The sequence below is a fragment of the Pinus tabuliformis genome, chromosome 8 (assembly GCF_031772625.1).
Source record: "Pinus tabuliformis cultivar Carrire ecotype Pingquan chromosome 8, CPIR1, whole genome shotgun sequence".
In the NCBI taxonomy this organism is placed as follows: domain Eukaryota; kingdom Viridiplantae; phylum Streptophyta; class Pinopsida; order Pinales; family Pinaceae; genus Pinus; species Pinus tabuliformis.
The window spans coordinates 1,646,171,128-1,646,193,400 of record NC_142294.1 but is presented as its reverse complement, the minus strand read 5'-3'; the positions used below and the strand labels follow the sequence as shown (position 1 = coordinate 1,646,193,400).

At 39.4% G+C, this 22,273-nt stretch overlaps 1 protein-coding gene across 6 annotated transcripts in view; it reads left to right on the top strand.

The window, feature by feature from the left end:
- DGK1 (diacylglycerol kinase1) overlaps nucleotides 1-22,273 on the top strand; it is a 182,432-nt gene that overhangs the window by 124,026 nt on the left and 36,133 nt on the right. The gene's annotated exons all lie outside the window — the stretch shown is intronic.

Below are 22,273 nucleotides of genomic sequence, written 5' to 3'. Positions count from 1 at the left end.
CTTAACTCATTAATATTAATTAGTTGAGCCTTAGATATTTTGTAGTGTCCACCCCCCTTGGCTTCAACTAGGAGTAAGCCTAGACAAAGGAGTTGAGAATTGAGTGACATCCTCAACCTGAGACTTGTCCCTAAGGCCACACCAAGTTGATTTAGATATTTTCTCCATGATAATCTGAAGTGTGGATTTAGGCAGCAGTAGGGGGCCTAATTAAGTTGCACTTGATTGGGCTAAGTTTGAGAGAGTATAATCATTTATGAAAATATGTAATTACAGAGGAATAGTTCACTAGGGCACCTCTCTTGCACCTCGACACAATTTTTAGACTCGTTGCTTTCTTTAGGACTTGCTTGTTTCCTCTATACGATTGGAACTCTAGGAGACATAGCTTTAGTGAAGGAGAACTTCTTGGTTCATTGGAGGAGATTAGCTCCTTTGCATGGAGGTGATGTTGTCTCTTTAAGGTTTATTTGTTACTTTAGTATGCTGGCATATATATTGGTTGCATCCTCCCTTTTTGGGACTCCTTGGACGCTGTTGGTCATCCCATACCTTCCAAGTAGTGACTGAACAAAGTGATTAGATAGGATATTTACTAAAAATACATCCATGTCACTTTGACTAGCATTCTACTTCGAGCCCTCTAATTATCTGATTTATGTGTAGGCATTTGATGCCTAACATATTTCTATTGGCTAGTTTAGGTTTGTTGCCACTAGCTTTGGATTGAGATAGATTATTGCATCATGTGGTGGAGAGGATTTGTAGGTTGTGTTACATGGAAGAGATTGAGTTGGAGGAGAACCTCGTATTTAGTTTTCCCATTTATTATGATTCTAGGAAGGTTCCATTGCCTCTTCTAGGCCTCTTATGAGAGCCTCCTATGATGGAATCTATTAGGTGAATCGCTTCCATATTTCCTTATTTTCCCCTCATTGGTGGAAGCAAGAGACCACGAGAGGGCGAGGGCACATTTAACTCTAGAGAAGGGAGACCATGCATCTCCTTGTTAATTTTATAGTTACAGGCATAGATAGGAATGCACATAATGTTGGACATTGGATAAACCAACGCTCCCTATGTGTGTCGTGACATGGACTAACCACCTCTCATGGATCCTTATCTCCGATGATGCAATTGTTGACTAAAACCAGCGGGTTTTGGTTTAACGACAATCATGATTCCCAACAAGTGGTATCAGAGCATAGGTCACGAGTTCGATACACACCCGACTGACATTGGGTTGGACATTGGATAAACCAACGCTGCACATGTGTTTTGCGACATGGACTAACCACCTCTGATGGATCCTTATCTCTGGTTATGTGATCGTTGACTAACACCTGCGGGTTTTGGTCTAATGGCAATCATGATTCCCAACAAATAAGAGTGAGAGAGAAATGAGAGTGAGAGAGAAATGATTGCATCCATTATTAAGTGATGCAATGTTTGATCACATTATAAGAGAGTAGTAGTTATGTAACTTATAAGATGAATTAAGTTAATTTTATTGATGTTCAACTTATGAATACCTAATCTTGTATTGACTACATTATTAACAAGTGATTACATCACTTTATTATAAATTATTTAACTGAGATTTCATTAAATGTTGAACGTATGCATCAATGCTAATTATCACTGTTATATCTAACATCCTCCTATAATGGTCATATTACATAAAATTCCTTGTTCCAAGATAAAACCAAACTTTGGACAAGTAAACGTTAATATTTTCGGTAAGATCATCTCGAGATATGAAAAATATTTTTAAATACTAAATATAGAGTATTTTATATTATCATTATTCCAATGCTTTTGGAAATAAATCTCACATCAATTCAAATCATAATGCAATCACTTTGAAATATGTTAAACATTTTTTATTATTAATTCTTTTAAAACAATGAATTATATATGTTAACAACTTTCATATACAATAGAATACTATATTATAATAATATATCATGTAACTCTTTAATTGTAACTAGTGTTGCAAGAACAATCCTCCACCTTGCACTAAATTCGAGAACCATGCATCATATGAAACCATTGTCAAAGCCTCGTGGAACCGTGCTTCCAAAAAATGGAACCACGCTTCGGACTTGATTTGCATGCTTTTTGGAAATTTGGAATTGCCATGTGTCGAACCACACTCTTGTACATGATCCTGGCTCACTTCCTAGATGCTCCCTATGTGAGAATTCTGAAAATCGGAATCCTATTGTAGTAGCTAATTGTTAAATTATTTTTTAACAATTCATTTACTGTTTGCTACAACAAACACTGAATCAATCACACTACAACCTATACAAACTGCGGAAGAAATGAACACTGGAAGAAATACTGGCGCACACACATAAAATGACAATTATTTTTGGACCAATGTCTCCGGAAACACCAAACTTGGGAAAACTGGTGCAGCAGTGAGGGTTTTATTTATTAAGCAGCAGTGAAATTTGAGTACATCTATGGATGCCCGACTGGCAATCCAAATAGCAAGAAAATCTGGGTAAAATGCTAAAGGGAATTACCCTTCTCCCACAGGAAATATTTGGCTGGACTTTCCCTATCAAAAACTCGACCTCCTGGAGCATCGCGTTAGCCTCTGCACTGCTTTACGTAGCTGACTGGACGACTTGCTTCGGACTGGGCTCAAATGAAGTCGTTCTGCCTCTGGAAGCTGAGAAAATTGTCTCTCTGGCTCTCTATGGGACTCCTTCCCGGCCTCTGGAACTGAGAACAAATTTACTTCTCTCCAAATCGATCTACCCAACTGAAGCACTGTGTAGTCCCTTTGCGCTGCCTCTCTGGGATAATTCGACTTGCTGCTGCCTCTCCGGATCTGCAAAATATTTCCTCCGGATCACTCTCCCTGCCCCTCACTCACTACTTTGATCTCACTGGCTCTCTCTCTGGCAACTGACTGCTGCTACTCAGGAAATCGACCTGCTCATGAAATCGAACCTCTCAAGTGTTTTCTCCAAGTGCCCATTGATTTCTTCTTATAATCCTCTATTGGGACTCCAACGATCAAGATTAAATCTTAATCAATGACTAGGATTAGCTTGAAGTCGATCAATGTTAGTTTCTAGATCATTCACACCTTGACTCAATTAATTATGATTAATTAACCCTATTCTCTAAGTTTAGACTTAGGAAATATTTAAAAAATTGGCTAATTATCTAATTAAGTCATGAATTTCCAGAAACGATTTTTGGGTTTTGGAGATCTCTTGTATTGTAGCCTCTCCTCAAAATTTCATGGCTAGAACGCATCCGATGCTACAAGAAATAACTCTCTTAGCGAGGATTGTGTTCTAGTGCTACTGCTCAACCCGTAGCAACACCCTGTCTTTGTATCATCTCCTATCACGCAATTGATGTTTGGTTGCTGCTGCCCACCCACCATTGCGCAACTCTGATATGTGTTGCTATTGACCTTGCTAAACTGCTCCCAACACTGCAAATCCCTCTCATTTGTTGCAACTGCAACTACAACAACATCAACTGAGAAGCATCCTAAATACTGAATCAATTGAGATTAGTGTGAGGCATCTGTCACCCAAGTCTCTGATTGCTGCTAGCATCTGCATTGTTATTGAAGAATCTGCATTGTTGTTGACTATGCACTGTGCCAACTGCATTGTTGCCAACTCTGCACTACACTCCCCAGCATCTGACTGCTGCTAGTCTGCAATTGTCACTCGGCCTCTGACTGCATCTACTGCCACTAATCCATCTTGCTACTGAATATTGTGGGCCGTCGTAACAAGGTATTGATCCAAGAGGTGGACTCCTCAAGGACCCTGCCCAATTTCTATAGTTCTGGGACTTTGATTTACTCATACCGTTGCTGCTACCTCTGCACAGTTGTTGCAACTATTGCAATAATGAGTCTGATCTCTCAGATTCTGAAGCACTAGGTTCCATAGGGTTGCTCCCTTTGAAGCTAGACTCCCTGTATGTCTGGATCCCCCATTGGGAAATCTCTCTATTCCCTCCTTGGAACTCACACTGTCCTCTTGCACTGGAAACTGGACTGCGAAGTTCTGCTCTGGGAATCTTTTGGCTGGAACTGCACCTACATATTGCAACTGGTAATTCGTACTGCTTGTGTCACTGCATCTAGCTCTGCAACTATCTCTCAGGTACTGACTGCAACTAGATCTACAACTTCCATCTAAATGATTGACAACGCCTGCTGACACTGAATCTGCTACTATGATACTATGGGCCCCTGTAGCGAGGTGATGGTCCTGCTGCAACAATCTGGAACTGATTTGATTGATCACCTTGTTGCTACTGCGTTGGACCTGCCCATTTGGCACACTGGAGTTTCATACTCCTCCTCCACCTAGATCTGGTGCCCCGGTATCTCCTATCGAGCCTAGTCCTTGGCTGGGACCCTTCCTTTCTTTGCAACTCGCACTAGACAACTCACACTTCCTCTAGCACGTGTCTCTGACAACTGGAAGTCGATTTGTTGCCCAGATTTGCATTGTGGCTAACTCGTACGGCCTTGTCTGGCAATCTTGTACGACCATCCCTGTAGAGCTACACAAATTGGAAACTCAAAATTAGAGAAAATAAACCCGAAAATCTCCCTCTTTCCTGTTGCTCAACTGCTGGATCTACTACTCGCACTCCCTTATGGAGTGAGAAGATCTGCTCACAACTACTGCCAATCTGCAACTGGAAAAATTAGATCTCTAAATCTCGAGATCCCCTGAGAGAAATTTTCCCACTACTGTGTGTGCTTCTCTCTCTTCCACCTGATGCTGGCTCTGCTCTAGCAAACCACTGCAAAACTACTGCGTACAGCTAGAGATCTGCTCTGTGAAAAGACTGAGCTGCTCCGTCCACCTTTGGAATCGATTTGGAGAGATCAAATTTTTTCTATCTCTTATAAAAATCGAATTTCTATCCTGGGAATTTTGATCTGCTGTCCACTCTGAACATCAAAACTCCTTCAGTCTTCGCTACTGAGCTCTCCGGCTCATCAATTGTGCTCTAATACCATGTGAGAATTTTGAAAACCGGAATCCTATTGCAGCAATTAGAAATAATTCTCCTAATTGTTAAATTAATTTTTAACAATTTATTTATTGTTTGCTACAACAAATATTGAATCAATCACACTGCAACCTACACAAATAAATTGCGGAAGAAATAAACGCTGGAAGAAATACTAGCACACACACATAAAATGACACAGTTACTTTTGGACCAATGTCCCCGGAAACACCCAACTTGGGAAAATCGATGCAACAGTGAGGGTTTTATTTATTAAGCAACAGTGAAATCTGAGTACATCTATGGATGCCCAACTGGCAATCCAAACAACAAGAAAATATGGGTAAAATACCGAAGGTAATTACCCTTCTCCCACAGGAAATCTTTGGTTGGACTTTCCCTATCAAAAAGTCGACCTCCTGGAGCACTGTGTCAGCCTCTGTGCTACTTTGCGTCGCTCGCTAGACGACTTGCTTCGCACTGGGCTCAAGTGAAGTCGTTCTGCCTCTGGACGCTAAGAAAATCATCTCTCTGGCTCTATGGGGCTACTTACCGACCTCTGGAACTGAGAACGAATTTCCTTCTCTCCAAGTTGATTTGCTCGGTTGAAGCCCTCCGCAGTCCCTCTGCCCATCGACTTCTTATAATCCTCTGTTGGGACTCCAACGACCAAGATTAAATCTTAATCAATGGCTAGGATTAACTTGAAGTCAATCCGTGTGAGTTTCTAGATCATTCACACCTTGACTTAATTAATTATGATTAATTAACCATATTCTCTAAGTTTAGACTTAGGAAATATTTAAAAAACCAGCTAATTATTTAATTAAGTCATTTCTACGCGGAATTTCCAGAAACGATTTTTGGGTTTTGGAGATCTCCTTTATTCTAGCCTCTTCCAAATTTTGTGGCTAGAACACATCCGATTGTACACAAACTAACACCTTAGTCACTCCTTAGACCCTCCCTAACCGCTTCTTGGACACTCCCTCATAGGACTTCATATGGGGAAATTAGAATTTCATATCCCATTGAAAATTCAATAGACTTGACAGGTTTCATGTTTTCAAGATCAATGGGATTGTAACATTTCATTGGATTCTATCACGTATGAGGGTATGTGATTGGCAATTAATCAAGAGCACAAAACTCTATATTTACCCTAGTGTTGGTGGTGTGGATTGTTGAACTCCTTTGTCATGGTATTAGCAAAAATATACCCTTCACTCAAACCAAAATCATTGATTTGGCAGACCTTCATTCTTCTCCTATTGTCTAACTTTGATCTCTACCTATTATCAGAACTAGGAATGGAGCAAATGATACTATGTTTTGCAGAGACCAACATATGAAATGGAGGGATATCAATAGTCCCCAACAATCAAAGAATTTAATGCAGTAGATCGACATGATGATTTGGGTACATGGGGTGTTCACTACATTCCCCAGTATGATCTTCCCTTGTACCATGGGCATCATGCAAACAACCTTCCCCTTTTAGAGTGAATGTAACCTCCCCATTTTAAAGTGAATGTATTGGAGACCAAACCCAATGATTGAGGGACGTTACAATAGAAGTTTGCATAAGGATCATTGAGCAGCGAACAACCTTCCCCTTTTAGAGTGAATGTAACCTCCCCCTTTTAGAGTGAATGTATTGGAGACCGAACCCAATGATTGAGGGACATTACAATAGAAGTTTGCATAAGGATCATTGAGCAGCAAGCATGTGGCAATGTGCATGCTTCTTGGGTTGTGCATTCATGTTGGCTTCTCATTCGTCTAAGCAAGCACCCCAACATACTATCTTTATCTTAACTCATTAAAATAAAGAAGTTACAACTAATGAGTTAAATGTAATATAATATAATTTAATTTGCTGTAACTAACAAGTTATGTTATATATGTTATATAACACAATGTATTATAACTCTTTAGTTTTTATATTTTCTAACTCATTTTATGATATAATGGATTGTATTATATCATATATGTCACCTAAAGATTAACCAATTGCTAGTTATATTATATGTGATATATAATATGTAATAATTAATCATTTATATTATATATAATAATGAATTATATATTATTATTATTATTTTAAACTTTTACTATTATTTAATCATAATTTTATTTATTGAGTCTTAAATTTATTACGAAGTAATACTAAAGGTAATAGTATATTTAATCCATAATGAATTATTCGAAATAAAATATAACATAAATCTACATATTTGGCCACTACATTATTTATTGTTTGCACAAGAATTGAGAACTTTATTAATTGTTACTCACCTTATAACTCTACGTTAACTCAACTTACTTGGCCACTATCATTAATGAAACAATATAAATGAATCTTCACTAGATAACATCTCTAACTTACTATGATGTGGAATATGCTTTTACTAATTCAATTTCTTCTTTAGGAGGTCCATTTTTGTCCCCATTTTACTTTGATGGTTTCCACTATTGATAGACTTAGCTTGTTCACTGAATTTACCTCCACATCTTAGCAGTTCAATATTTCAAAGGCTTTCTTTTCCTTCTCTAAGGAAACATCATCTGGTTTCGTTGCTTCATTTTCACCCTCCCTAAAGGTCTTTGTATCTTCTCTAGTTTATCTCTTGTAACCATCAATCTTTCTTCACCATCTAACAGTGGAAACAATCCTTGTTCTTCCACACCATAACAGTTGTCCTTTTGCCGTTTTTGCCAACAATAAAACACTTATTATTAGACAACATTTGAGTGAGGGCTATGCTTTATAATCCAACTAATGAAAAGTAATTTTTTTTTTTTGCAAAGTAGGGATATATTAGACATACATAAATAACAACCACTTATGTCTCATTTGAAGTTTCACACTTTCCTTATCTAAAACTCTGTATCATCGAATAGGTTAGGGGCATCACAAAACCTTATATATAACTATATCAATGTTAGTCTGATGAGAAAATTTAGAGGGAATTTGGAGTTGGTGTGTCCTATAATCATATGTTTGGCCAATGTTATAGAGAAAATTGAGTACATGGAAATGTTAGTTAGATGTATAATGAATAAACAAAATATTTTATGATTGATGAGATATGAGTAAAATGAATAGTAGGGCTTGAAAATTTGAAGCTTGTAATACTTTTTTGTTTTTCTATTTATATATTTAATTTAATTTATTAATATATTATATAAATATAACATTTCCTTCCCCTTGAAAGATTCTTTTTCCTCGAAGCATGGGTAGTGAAGGATGTTGACAAAATATTTCCATCTCTTAGGAGGCATCTTCTTCTGGTGGGTTCTTGCACTTAATGTGATATCCTTTAATTGCTCGGGAGTGTAATTTCTTTCCTCTAGTGGTAATGATACCTTCATGTTCTAGAATGATCTTTCCTTCATCATCTAACATAGGGAGTGTCGTTTGTGATGTTTGGAGCTTACCTAACACTTAATTGAGACAAGATACATGGAAAACATTGTGAATGCAACATTTATCAAGTAAGTTCAAGCCATGTACCACTTCACTAATATTCTTATTAATTCAATAGGGTTGGTAAAATTTTGGTGCTAGCTTCCTTGTTGTTTGAGGGATAGTTGTTTGTAGTATTGGGTCATTACAAATACCCAATCTCAGATCTCAAACTCTCTCTATCACGTGTTGGTCAACTTGGTGCTTCTTAGTATTTCTTGTGAAAATTTCTAAATTGAAATTCTACTGCTGCAGCAACTGATTTATTTCACCTACTTATTATTCACAATAAGTTATTTACGAAATCTCTTCATCAAATATTAAAATAAATTCTATTGTAGTTATCACACAATTACCCAAAGAAAAAATACATGCACAAGAACCATTCACATCAACACAGTTATTTTTGGACAATTGTCCCCGGAAAAAACCAATGTGGGAAAACCGGTGCAGCAGATGAGGGCTTTATTAATCTTCAACAATAATTGCTTTTACATGGAATGATTTTACAGAGAAATTGAAAGAAAACACCTGAGACTTTCCCTATGAGACCTATTGTCGCACAAAGTGTCTAGGCACTGCGACAATGCTCAAAGTAAGGGTTGCCACTGTTAATCCTTACTCACTCCGTTTAGACTCTCTCCTAGACAAGTCAAGGGGGGTAGTCCCTAAGGTAAATGGATGAGGATAGCTTGTGAAACACAGGCTCTAGGAGATTTTAAGGATGAACAACTTGATGAATCTAAAGCGAGTCTCAGTCAATTGAGATAGATAGATTAAAATAAGACACAATCACAAGATAAAAATGACTACAGACCAGTGCCTTTAATTTGAATTAACCATAGACTAAATAATAACAAGTCATCTAGAGAAAACTTATAGATGTGGCAAAGCGACGATCATGAACAATTAATTGTAAAATGCCCAAAACTCTATCATGCAAGAGATTCCAGATTTAAAATGATTTTCATTAATGACCCAGATCTAGATCTAGAATTTAATTAACTTTCTCCTATAGCCAATATAAATTTTAAAACATTAATCTCACTTGACAATAGAGAAATATTACCACAAAATGACACCAAAGAACTTTAGATGAACAATTTAATTATTCCTTAGGAAATTAATTAAATGTGGTAAAATGAAGAGATCAAATTTTTAATATGACAAAGTAAATCAAAAGGGTTAATTGAAATTCGGCCACATTAAAATTTTAATGTGAAAGCACAAATCCTTTTTTAATTTAATTCCTTAGTCACCAGAATTTTTATTTTTATTTATTTTTTTATTTTTTTTTTTTTCAGATTTTTTAAAAATGTTTTAGATTTTAGATTTTTAGGATTTTTTAGATTTTAGAAATTTTTATATTGAATTTTTAGATTTTTCAATATCATAAGTAAAAACAAAACAAAAAGATGTGAAATAAAAACAAAACAAAATATAAAAATAAAAAAATGAAATAAAAACAAATTGAAATGAATTATGAATAAATCAAATCAAAATCGAACTCCAAATGAAAATAATAAAAAAAAATCTATGCTAATCCTAAACTAACGTATATATAATACAAAAATGAAAAACTCGAATAATGAAATTTAAACTAACCCTAACACCTAACACAAACACAAATAATAAAAAAATGAAAAATTAACTAACCTACTGTATATACATACAAAAAAAATTGAATGTTTTGTTTGTTGTGTGCACTTTGCAGGTTTGCGGCAGAAAAGGAGAGCTACGTATATATAATAGAAAATGAAAAAGTTGAATAATGAAAGTTAAACTAACCATAACACCTAACATAAACACAAATAATAAAAAAATGAAAAATTAACTAACCTAATGTATATACATACAAAAAAATCGAATGTTTTGTTTGTTGTGTGCACTTTGCAGGTTTGCGGCAGAAAGGAGAGCTCGAAGGCAGAAGAGCGAGGAGAGGGTTTGGACGATGGCAGATGCAGGAGGCAGTGCGCAGGTGGCAACGAGGGGATAAACGCAGGAAGAGAGGCCGAGTGTGAGGAGCGCGTGAAGAAGAGGGCGACACTTGAAGGAATGCCACAACAAAAAGGTGGAAGGAGTAGTGATGGGAGAAGCTGCGGACAGGGATGAGCTGCACACAGATGGAAAATGCAGATGGATGATAACAAGTTTTGAAGGCAGTGTGCAGGCAATGAAGAAAAACAAAGAATGGACAACATATGGGAAAGGGAGAGAAACAAAGATGGGCAGAACAGGAGGGTTTGGAAATGAGGGCGAGTTGCGGCCAAAAGAGAAGATGTGAGGTTTTGGAAGGATTCATTGATGGAAAAGGCAATGTGAAGAACGAGAACAACGTGTAGCAAAAAGGAGAGAACAGACAACGCGAGGGATTAGTGAGGAAAACATAGGCAGAGAGATGGCAGTGAGGGCTTTAATTTTTTTTTTCGAAATTGGACAGTGAACCCAAAAACCCATGCAACAAACCAATCAACAAAATTGGTAGCCCATAAACCCCAGAAATTTTGATTAAAATGTTAAATCCTTCTGCTTTAGATTTATTTGAAACCCTTATAAATTTTTCCAGATTTAAAAAAAAATCTTTGAAAACCTTGGACTGCAAAATCTTTTGAATAATATCCTTGCGAAATTATGCAAATAAACCCCAGAGATCCAGATCTTACCTTTAGGGCCTAGACTTGGATTCTACATAAATTTCCTTCTCAAATTTGTAGCTGCACGACAACAAGAAAACACTCAAAGGATAAATTAATTAACCTATGAGGGGATAAATTATTTTTCCAACCCTCAAGACACTTTACATCATGATTTTCATATTTTTTACATCTCAAGGGGGAAAACTCATTTGTAAAAGACCCTCACAGAATACCCATTTCTGCGACACAAATATAATCCAACAGATCAAGCAATTTGTAATAAAATAACCTAACCAAATAGTTAGGATTATTCCCAAATCACTTTTACATAGACTCGATCTAAGCAATTTGTAATAAAATAACCTAACCAAATAGTTAGGATTATTCCCAAATCACTTTTACATAGACTCGATCTAGAACACTAGGACTCTCCTAAAATCCCAGTGACAAAGTCCATTCCGGCTTTGGGGTAAGACTGAAGGAAAACTCTACCGACCATCTGAGAACGGATCGGTGAGACAAAAAACCTCTCGGAATGTAGATCGTCACTAGAAAAGTAGGTTTACTTAGGCAATTACATACATGCCACGGATCTGCTAAGATTATTTACATCATATACATGCCAAATGGGTTTATATTATAACATGATGATCAAGCTGATGATGAAAGCTGGATGGCACAGACACATCAATCAAGCGTTATCCCTTTTGAGAAAAAAAGGGGTGTACTGCTATGGGTCGTTGACACGTAGTGGTCAACATCTGGCTCTACTTGGGGAAACGTTGCTGCATCAGAGAAATGAGAGAATCCAGAATCTGCATCAACGCAACACACAATATAACATAAATAGCGTCCATCCAAAACCATCATATAACATTAAGCACAGGAAAGATATAAGCTCTTCATTTATTACTAGTCTAATAACACGAAAAACGTAAATCTACCTACAAAATAAAATACTGGAATAAAAGGGTGTAGGGTTAGGAATATAATACAAAGGATGCCCCATGGCATCAAATGTGTTCAATGTAGTGCATGCTGAGCATTTGCCTGCTTTCAGGCAAATCTGTTGGCTGTTTCTCAGATGTGCCATGTCCAATCCTGCATATGGTAGGACTTTTTCCTATCTAAAAATCAAGCTGCTCACTGCCATCAGATGCCTCAAATTGCTTTCTCATTCTCTCTCTTGTGCTTTTTCTTTGTGGTAGGTTGTATCACTGATGATGTGAAACATTCTTATTCAAAAATCTCAGATGAAATATGTAAGATATGCATGACATGTCTTTCTTCATTCTGCATCTGCTCTGTCAAGAATGATGGATCAGTCTCACAGGTGTCATGAGTTATAACTTGATCTTTTATGACTGGTGGATTAACCATGTGAGCATCAACCTGATTCTTATTAATTTCCATTTTATCGGGTCACCTTCAATTAGCCACTTTTCAATGGAACAAATGACCTCCTCATAATAAGATGGAGCTTGCTGCAGCAGATAGGGAGGCTTATGATCTGTTGACGTTTCCTTGTTTCTTTCATCCTCTGACTGATGCTGAAATTTCTGTACCTGTATTGTTATGGCATCCATCTGGTTAGAGTGTTCAACCTTCATAGCACTGACTTCCTTGGCATGGTTTTCCTCCATGGTCAATAACTTATTCTGAAGACATATCTGACCAACTTCCATATCTTTTATTACTTTGTCATTATCTGCTTTTATGGTCATCAAGAAATTTTGCATAGAGCTCATTTCTCTGTCATGATTAGCTTTCATGGTTTCCATTTCCTTAGCATGTTTTTCTCTCATGACAAGTAAATAGTTTTGCATGGAAGTCCTTTCTTTGTCATGACCTGCTTCCATGGCCTCCATCATTGTGTTACTATTTACTTGAATAGTACTCATTTCTTTCTCATGATGACTCTGCATGTTGGTCCTCATAGCCTTCATATTCTGAGCACACTTTTCTACTACGGTGGCTACATGATCAGAGTGTTTAATTTTCATGATTTCCATCTCCTCATCACGTTTTTCTAGTTGAGTGTACAAAGTTCTCATATCCTGGGCGTAATCAGCTATCAATTTTTCTTGACTAAGCTCCATATTTTTTACTAGCTGCATTTGACTGAACTGCACGTCTTTAACCAACTGCTTTAGTTCTTCTACAAGATGCTTATCATTTTCCCTTTCATTGTCGACATTGATTTGGCAGCTTGTTCCTGCTTTTCCACTATCATGGATTTGTCTTGCAATGGTACAAGTGGATTCATCATGAGAACATTCACAATGCATGCAATATGACGCATTTTGATATGGAGAATTGTTTTGAAATATTTCATTGAAAGTTAGATCCTTTACAAGATCACTTTCATCCTGTTGCATAGTATTGGGGCACAAGGCGAACCACCTTGATCTCCATATCTATCTTCTAAAGCATTGATGATGTATTGTAAAGAAGCGAAAGAATCTTCAGTACAATTATGAAACCAATTCAAAGCATCACCCTCTAAAGAAAAGGAAAAATAGACTCATCTTGACATCTTTATGTTTATATTGGGAAGAATAACAATATTTGATTATTGTATAAGTAACCCTAGATAGATGATTTCTAGTAGCGACTGAATCACCACCTGAGAGGAAAGGTAATTTATGAATGGCCTTTTTCGGCATATCATGGAGAAAGTTAGTAAAATGACACGGGGCAAACAAGTCATCCATGATGACTTGCTTAGAGGGATAAGGAGGGACCAAATGGATGCTAGAGAGAGACCCCTGCTCAAGAAAATCAAGAGATCCACAAGAAGCGAGCTTCTAGTATAAATTCTTGTAAGAAATGAAAGAAGTGGAGTTGCCACTTGAACATGAATCTAGGATCCAAAAGGCAAAAATAGTTGGATATAAGGGAGGGTTTCTTGTCTGAGAAATAATGGATGGATAAGTGGAGTCGCTACCCAAACAAGAAACGAACCGAAATGTGTTGAAGTTTCTAAGTGTAACAGTTAGAAACCCTCCATGCACTTTACTGATTTATTCCTTCCTACTTGTTCTGTTAATTAACAAGTTATTTACCATGAAATACTAAAAACAAATACAAGTGCATGCTCAACACATTATAGATCATCAACTGATAGAAACATAAACAAGCACACAAATGACACTGTTATTTTTGGACTAATGTCCCTGGAAAAACCCAATGCGGGAAAACCGGTGCAGCTATCTGAGGGTTTTATTATTAAGCAGTGCTTTTTTGAGTACACTGGGTGCCAAACTGGTAACCTGATAGAGATAAAAATTTGGGCAGCAATACCTCTCTTCGGAAACAGGCATTCGGAAAGCTTACTCTCCAAAATCCCTCTCCAACACAATTTGAAGCCCAGTGTCAGCCCTGCTGGTCTCTGCGTTAGCCTGAAACCCTCTGCGTTAGCCTACTGAGGCTCTGTGCAACCTCTTTGGCTCTTTGCGTCACTCCTGTAGCCTCTGCGTGGATGACGCAGGTCCTTCTGGCTCTGCGCAATCTCTACTGTCTCCAATGTTGCAGTAATTGTTATCGGGATAATATCGGTGAGGGAAAAAATCGGGAAAAAATGGGAAAAATTAGTAAAAATCGGGAAAAAAATCATAAAAGACAAAAATATTCATTTTTTTCAATTTTTTTAATATCTAAAGCATCTACAACATAAAATAAATACATTGACACATAAATATGATAACAGAACTAATATATAAGATGTGTAATATCATTTCTAGTGCTACATCACACGTAACAGTGAATCATGTCCTGAATAGTCAGTCCTAACTCCTGAGTCCCAACTCAACCTCAAAATATCAACAAAAAATATAATAATGTATCTCATATCATGAGTCATAATGGCATATACAATGAAATGAACCAAATAACTAATACCACTGATTTCCTCTACCCCTCTTGTGAGAAAATGCAATAGCTTTCCCTCTAGATGTAGATGTCGGTGGAGTTGGCAGTGGACTTTGTTGTGCTCTAGAAGCTGAAGAACTAGGAGCTACAGGAGGCAGACCACGTCCTCTACTAGTGACAGGGGTAACCTGGGTAGGTTGTGTCACCTCCTCTTCCTGTTGCTCCTCCTCATCAAAAAATTGACAAATTATTATTTATTTATTTTTTTTAACAAGAATTTTCCCAAAAAATTGCGATTTTTACGAAAAAAATTGCGATTGTTTCAAGTTATCGCGATTTTTTGCGAAAATTAACGTAAAAATTAGGCGATAACATCTCCAAACTCAAAAAATTGCGATTTTCCGATATTATCACGATAATATTGCAATTTTCGCAACACTGGCTACCTCTGTGTGGCTCCCTTTGGCTCTGCGTCTGCCTCTTTCTGCTTCTGCGTTGGTCTCTTAGCACTTTCCCTGCCTCTCTGCTTCGTACTCACTGCCCCTCACTACAACTGATCGCTGATTCTATCTCTTTTAGCAAACCCCGCTCTAGAGAATAGAATGACTAATCACTCTGGTGTATTCTTCAAGTGACCCTCAAGCCTCCTCTTATACTTTTCTCGTTGACAAATCAACGGTCGAGATTAAGTCCCTAATCAACGGCTAAGATTAGATCTGGCTTGATCAATGACTTTTGGACCATTCTAACAATTTTATATTAATTCACATTAATATTTTAATTTCCTAAGTTTAGACTTAGGGACTCCATTAAAAATATTAATTATTTTAATATCTCCCAAACTGTTTAGAATCTACCCAAACCCTTTCTGGGCATTGGAGCTCTCATTTGCCTTAGCCTCTCCACCGATTTTCGTGGCTAGAGCACATCTGATGCTACCCCAAATCAACACTACCTCTTAGTGAGGATTGTGCTCTAGCAATACTCCTCACTAAGTATCACCATGATCATTCGGCATCAGTCCCTGTGCTGATGCTAGCTGTGCTGATGCTAGGTCTGCTGCTCAACATCCTTTGCTCTGCTGCATCCTATACTGCTACCCATGGCCCTGCCATTGCCACTGCTGCATCTGTACTGCAACTCCCTCTGCATCCGTGCTACTATCCATGGCTCTGCCACTGCCACTGTTGCATCTGCACTGTAACCCCTCTCATCATGCTGCATCGTGTTGCCCATAGCACTACCACTGCTAACTGCTGCATTGCAACCCAGTTACTGAGAATTAAGTAATTGATCTCCCAACTCTGACATCTCTGTCAGGCTAGAGTACTCCTGATGCTGAAGCTCCCTCTGCCGCTGACAAGTGCCTCCCCTCTGACCTTTGCACTGCTGCAACAACTCCCTGCATCTCGCATCGTTGCACACCTCTCTGTGCCATCCTGCACTAGTGCAACACTCCCGCGCCTCTCGCACTGTTGTAGCCTGCTAGCCTCACACTGTCTTGGGAGTTTTGCACTGTAGCTCTCTCTGCTGCTTCATCCGCATTTGTTTCTACCCACATCCGTCAGTCTTGATACACCTCTTCGGGGCACCCGTAGCAAGGTATAATCCAAGAGGCTGGGTACCTTGAGGATCCTGCCCCTTATCGCCTGTAGTTCGTCTGACTACAACTCGATGTCTCCCCACTTCCGCTCAAGTGGTGTGTGTGCACTCATGGCATAGTCATTGTTTGTCTCCACTTCCTTCTCTACCCTTGCTGGCGCTGCCTTGGTCTCGGAGACCTCTCCCTTGTTCTTCTTCCTTGGACACTGGGTCACATAATGACCTAGCTCCCCATAGTGGAAGCATTTGATCTTGGAGAGGTCCTTCTTCTTCCGTTTCTCTTGCTTTCCCTCAGATGCTAGGGCAACATCCTCCTCCTCCTCCTTCTTGACTTTGATCCCCTTGCTGCTGCTTCCCGCCTTGCTTAGCCTTCTGATCTCTTCTTGGCGAAGAGCTGCCCACATTTCCTCCCAATGTGGAAGGGTCGCTCTGCCCAGTATACTCTGGACAAATACCTCCCAGTCTTCTGAGACTGCGTTTAGAGCTGTTCTCACCATCAATTCCTGATCCGACATGGCCCTTATGGAAGTCAGCTGATCCCGGATCTCATTCAATCGACCGAGGAAGGTGTTGATCGGTTCTCCCTTCTTCATATGGTATGAGCACAACTGATTTTCTAGTAACATCCTTCTCTGCACAGAAGTATGTTGGTAGAATTTCTTTAGGGCCTCCCACATATCATTTTCCATTTCCTTCTCGGCAATGTGTGGTACCACATGGTCCTTGATCTCGTCAAGGATGATGCTCTTGGCCCTCTCCATTGCCTCCTTGTACTTGTTGTTATCAACTGGATCAATTGGGGTCGTTATCGTCCTCGAGGCGAAGTGCTTGACACGATTTCTGTGAAGTACAGATAAGATTCTTGCCTTCCAGTCTACAAAGTTTGAGGCTCCCTCTAGTCTGTCCTGGTCTCTTACTCTATGTAGTGCCATGTTGCTCTTCTACTTCCCTCCTGGAAGTTCTTGATGTGATTCCAAATGAGCCTTGATTTCCCTCTTGGAAAGCCTTCTGCCGATGTCGAGATGCCCCCTACTGTGATCGTCTGTGCAACTACACCATTGGTACGGATTTCTCGGGTAGAAACCCTTGGTAGCAACTCCCTCCTCCTTGGCCTTGCCTTGTTAGGTAATGTTCTGACTACAGTACCTACCAGCTCCACTTTGCAACTTACCCAGAACCTCCTAAACCCCAGCAACCTGAAGGTGAGAGCTCCTAGGCTATGCGCAGTCCCGACACTGGCAAACTAGCTACCTCAGCCAATTGCGTCAGCCCTCTTGGCCTCTACATGAGCCTGTCTTTGCCTCCTTTAGCCTTTGCACAACCTCTTCTTGGCTCGAACTTGATGACGCAGGCACTGCATCACCCCTTGCTTGCTGCATTGCTGCTAGGAACAACTTCTGTCACTTAGGACAATTATTTTCTGCTGCTGTTGCTTTGCTTTGCTAATGCCCTTAGTTCTCCTGTGATTTGCAACCATGCTCTGATACCATGTTGAAGTTTTTACGTCTAACAGTTAGAAACCCTCCATGAACTTTACTGATTTATTCCTTCCTACCTGTTCTATTAATTAAAAATTTATTTACCATGTAAATACTGAAAATAAATACAAGTGCATGCTCAACACATTACATATCATCAACAGAAGGAAACAGAAACAAGCACACAAATGACACCATTATTTTTGGATTAATGTGCTTGGAAAAACCCAATGCGGGAAAACCACTGCAGCTATCTGAGGGTTTTATTGTTAAGCAGTTCTTTTCTGAGTACACTGGGTGCCAAACTGGCTAACCTGACAAAGATAAAAATTCTGGCAGCAATAACTCTCTTCGGAAACAGGTATTCGGAAAGCATGCTCTCCGAAATCCCTCTCCAGCTCAATCTGAAGTCCAACGTCAGCCCTGCTAGCCTCTACGTCAGCCTGAAACCCTCTGAGTTAGCCTACTGAGGCTCTGCACAACCTCTCTGGTTCTCTGCGTCACTCCTGCATCCTATGCGTGGATGACGCAGGCCCTTCTGGCTCTGCGCAGTCTCTACTGCCTCTGTGTGGCTCCCTCTGGCTCTGCGTCTGCCTCTTTCTGCTGCTGCGCTAGTCTCTCGGCATTGTCCCTGCCTCTTTGCTTCGTACTCACTACCCCTTGCTGCAACTGATCACTGATTCTATCTCCCTTAGAAAACCCCGCTCTAGGGAATAGAATGATTGATCACTCTGGTGTATTCTTCAAGTGACCCTCAAGCCTCCTCTTATACTTTTCTCGTTGACAAATCAACGACTGAGATTAAGTCCCTAATCAACGGCTAAGATTAGATCTGGCTTGATCGATGACTTTTGGACCATTCTAACACAGTTTTATATTAATTCACATTAATATTTTAATTTCCATAAGTTTAGACTTAGTGACTCCATTAAAAATATTAATCATTTTAATATCTCTCAAACAATTTAGAATCTGCCCAAACCCTTTTTGGGTATTGGAGATCTCAAGTGCCTTAGCCTCTCCACCATTTTTCGTGGCTAGAACACATCTGATGCTACCCCAAATCAACAAAATATCCAGGTGCTAAAAGTGCAGATGAAATGATTAATGAGATGATGAAGGATAAGGCGATGAAAAGATCAAATGATGCGAGGAAATGCTGTGTTGATGGGATAAGAAATGTTGAAATATTAGATGATTAGAAAAATGTCGTGAAAACTAAGGTCAGGAAAAACTCTATCCCTGACAATGGGGCCAAAAAATGTTGTCGCACAAAGTGTCTAGGCCCCGCGACAACGCTCAGAGTAAGGGCTATTACTCTTAATCCTTACTCATTCTGTTTAGACTCTCTCCTAGACAAGTCAAGGGGGGGTAGTCCCTAAGGTAAATGGATGAGGAGAGCCTGTGAAACGCATGCTCTAGGAGATTTTAAGAATGAACAACTTGATGAATCTAAAGCGAGTCTCGGTCAATTGAGATAGATAGATTAAAATAAGACACAATCACAAGATAAAAATGACTACAGAATAGTGCCTTTAATTTGAATTAACCATAGACTAAATAATAACAAGTCATCCAGAGAACTTATAGATGTGGCACAACGACGATCACAAACAATTAATTGTAAAATGTCCAGATTTAAAATGATTTTCATTAATGACCCAGATCTAGAATTGTTAATTTTGGGTATGTTCTATGCTTAGAGCAATTTATTTCAATTTTCACAGTTAGCTCCATACCTTTTCCAGATTAGCAATCACATCAACATTAAAGTAAACTGCAGATATAACATAAACATAAATCGCAGGAGACAAGCCAACACAAGAGGATATCAGATGTGGCGCTAGCCAGGGAAAAACCCCAATGTGGGGGAACCCTTGATCAATTCTTCTTATATGTTCTTCAATGGTTCAACAGAGAGAGAGAGAGTATGTTTACAACAGAAGTCAACACTTTGACTTATCTAGATAAGAGCATAGATCATCTCTAAGATGATACATGTGATTAGTTGAAGACATGTTGCTTCAACTGATTCTCCAAGGCTACTCCTTCAACTATCGTTGAGCTTGTTGCTTCAACTGATTCTCCAAGGTTACTCCTTCAACTATCGTTGAGCTTCATTTCGTTATCATGCTGCACCTCACCGCGCTGCACCCATCATCACTATGCTGCATCTCATCACGCTTCATTAATCATGACTGTACCCATCACTGTACTGCATTATGTGCCACTGCTGCACCATGTTGCCATCCTGACCTATGTGTTGGTTGCACTTTGCTTGCTTGTTGTCCCTAGCATGCTTGTTGTCCTTAGCATGCTAGTTGTCCCTTGCATGCTAGCTATAACATTGCATGCTTGGTGTATTTGCTGCTAAGTACCATACAATTGTCCCAATGTTAGTTAGTAGTCCCTTGCATGCTGCTCTCCTTCGGAGACAAATGCTCTGACTGTTCCGATGGTTCTGGCTGTTCCTGATAGTTCCGGCAGTCCCGTCTGTTCCGACAGTTCTAGCTTTTCCGGCTTTTCCAACAGTTTCGGCTTTTCCGGCAGCTTCTGCTTTTCCGACAGTTCCAGCTTTTCTGGCAGTTTTGACAGTTCCAACGTTTCCTATAGTTCCGGCTTTTCAGGCAGTTCCGACTTTTCCGGCCTTTCAGGCAGTTCTGGCTTTTCCAGCAGTTCTGACTTTTCCAGTAGTTCTGATTTTTCCGGCAGTTCCGGCTTTTTGCCCTTTGGATCAGGGCAGCGTTATCCCTTAGGATCTCTCCTCCTACTAAAACCCAAAGACAAGTAGAGAGAGGAAGAGTTCCCAAGTGTGTGTTGAATTGACTTGAAGGCCACCTCTATTTATACTAAAACGTTGAGCACATGTGGGGTTTATTTGGTTGCTGGCCAACCTTGACGAATTGCCTTATAACACAAATAAATTCATAACTCCATGGATATTTATCGGAATCCAATGATCTTTAGATCAATCCTACACCTCTCGATGAGAGGGATCCAAGAAAAATATCAGCTGCCATAAATAAGATGACCCACATGGAGTTTGGCCCTAGTTGCCAATTTTAACACTCCCTCTCAACTAGGGAGAACTCCATCTGCTGATCCATATGTTCGACTGTACTATCTCTGCCATCAGTGCCTTGTATTGCTCTGCTCTGCTTTGATTTGCTGAGCTCTGTTTTGCTCTGCTCTGTTATGCTCTGCCGAACCATGAAGAAGAAGAATTGATCGAGAATGTCTCACACCATTCTCTACTGACCCGAAGTCAGTTTCATCTGAAGAGAGTGTGTCACATCACTCTTACTGACCTGAAGTTAGTTTTATTGATCCCAGAGCAATATCATAAGAGAGTGTCTCAAACCACTCATACTAATCCTAGATCAGTTTTATTGACCCCAGATCAATGTCACAAGAGAGTGTCTCAAATCACTCATACCGATCCCAGATCAGTTTCATTGATCCTAGATCAATGGAGGTCATCCTAGCATAGGGAGTACGGTAGATACAACGATGCCTCCATTGATAGAACTACTATGGTCCCTATCCTCATTTCCCTGCTCTTTGATCAGATGAGAGGTACTTCCCATGAGTTCCAGACTGCATGGGTAGGATGCCTCGACAGGAGAACTAATCATCCTGTCCATAGGAGAACGAATCATCCTGTCCAGTGGATGCCACGGAGAACTAATCATCCTATTCCAAAGTTGCCATGGGATAACTAATCATTCCGGCCCACAGGAGAACTAATCACCCTGTTCCACAGTTGCCACGGGAGAACTAATCATCTCGGCCCACAGGAGAACTAATCATCCCGACCCACAGGAGAACTAATCATCCTGTACATAGTGCACCACCAGGGGAGGGTGAGTTGCCCTGTGGCCGTATGTTGCTCCAGTAAGTACCCCAAGCACCCAGAGCTCCCAGAGCTCAATGCATGCAACATGCAAGACCCTTATAAGAAGGTCTCTAACAGCTCCAAGTCGTTCGGGAAAGTCATAGATTTGACCTTTCTCTGGGGTTTTGACAAAATGTCTGCGACCTGTACATCAGTCTCAATGCGATGGAGCCTCCTCGCTCATCGACTTACCATATCCTAGATAAGGAAATATCTGATGTCTATCTGCTAGAGCAATCATCAAATACGGGATTCCTCAATAATTGAATCCCACCTCTGGTTGTCATAGAGAATCACAGTGGTATTC